The sequence below is a fragment of the Vicia villosa genome, unplaced genomic scaffold, assembly GCF_029867415.1.
Source record: "Vicia villosa cultivar HV-30 ecotype Madison, WI unplaced genomic scaffold, Vvil1.0 ctg.000587F_1_1, whole genome shotgun sequence".
In the NCBI taxonomy this organism is placed as follows: Eukaryota; Viridiplantae; Streptophyta; class Magnoliopsida; order Fabales; family Fabaceae; genus Vicia; species Vicia villosa.
The window spans coordinates 127554-129498 of NW_026705268.1; positions in this window are offsets into that span (position 1 = coordinate 127554).

Below are 1945 nucleotides of genomic sequence, written 5' to 3' on the forward strand. Positions count from 1 at the left end.
AACATGGTGGTCCAACTTCAAGGCCATGTATTCAGGTAACCTACCTCGGTGGCGTATAATGATCCCCACGCGTAACCTATAGTTGCAACCGAAAAGTGTCTGAACAGGCCTCCAACAGGTTCATCGTTCCTCAAGTCCTTCGAATCACACTCCTCAGGATGCTAAAACTTGAGAGTGCTACACATCAAGATTTACTTACTCGGAAAGCCAAAACGCCAAACACGAAGATTTGAAGTTCAACTTCGGATTACCATGTCGTGTGCGTACCGACTCGTCCCACGCATGCATGAGATTCAAAGGATAATTTAATCCAGATAGATCTTAGTTCTTACTCACCTGAACACCCAACACCAAGCGTAGTTCTATGGCTTCACTCGGGGTCAGACGAACAACAACTAACAAGAAATTAGGTTACTGCATTTCACGCTTCTACATCATTTCATATTCCATCTAGCGTAGTTCTAGAACTTAAATATAAAATGATAAGAACAAAAATACATATCCTCTTCTATCGACCGGGTATTCAAACCTCGCCCAATCGTAAGTTGCCACACTCGTACCTTCCACCAACATTTACTAGGTAACTACTCTCGCTTAGGGTACTTCGAGTTAAATCAGGATCTAATACTTCACTCATCCAATTACTGTTCGTACCAGCATAATCAGAAAGGTCTGACTTCTGTGTCCGCACTTCCAAAGGTTATTTTTTCCTATCGGCTCATCAGTCACACCTAACACCGGCAACATCCTCGATACTGAATCCTACTAATCCCCAGCTCAACACCTTCGGAGAATCTCACTTACAAGGCTCCTACTCAATCCTATTTGGATTTCCCTTGCTATTACCAAGACTTAGAGAAAGTTGCACTCCGTCCAGTCAAAATCCTAGGGGTTCTAGTTGTCTCGATCCACACCTTGACAGTTCGGGTATTACTTCTTTGCGTCAAACGCTCCTCTTAAGTCTGACAACTACAATATTCCTTCTACTTACGTCGTCCAATAAGTCCAGCTTCCATATACAATTCACCACCCAACCGATCCTTTCTACTTGGGTTCACGACACTTACAGGTTTACGAGTCCTCGTGGCGGCTCTGCCGTAATTCTACTGTCTCACACTCAGTCGATGAGTTGATCAAGTTCAACAACTGAATGAGATTTCAGTAAAATCAGGCTAGCAACGCACACATGTGGGGAGGAAAGGAATTGCTAGTGATGTCTCATGGCTCGGCCGAGAATCGACCGGCTCTGATACCAACTGTAACACCCTATACATAACTGACTAGTATATTATGCATGAAACGTTATAAATTGGTATTGAGTACATACAAAAGCTATAGTTATAGAAAGATCCATATAAAATACAACATGAAATCCTAGTAATAATTACAAAACATGTGTCTTCAATGGATCTGCACAGCGGAAAAAGAGATCTGACGAGGTCTCCGAGCCATCGCCACTTCTAAGTCTTCAGTCCAAACCTGCTACTGACCAAACGCTACTAAACTGCACCTGAAAAAAATACAAGTTGATTGGGGTGAGATTACTAAATCTCGGTGAGTCCTCCTATCCTATGGGTCCACTCGGATCTACAGGGTACATGCATAAAAACCGAATCCACCATTGATCTGGGGTTCATCCTCACATCCGGTACAAGTACGGAGAAAACACGGAATCATCCACCATTGGACGATTAATGCAGAGATACAATTATATAAGCAACCAAGTATGCAAAACCCGCATCCATATACGGGGAATCCAGAAGTACGTTAATACCACTACTAAGTTACTAACACACCCTCGGTGGGTTCACCCATGCCTATTTTTCAAGAGACTTGCACAAGCACCCTGCAAGAATGGTTAAATGGGTTCGCACAAGCCTACATGGCTGCGAGATGACCTTGCCTAAGAGGCGACACCGTCCCATTAACCATCTATACGCACGTG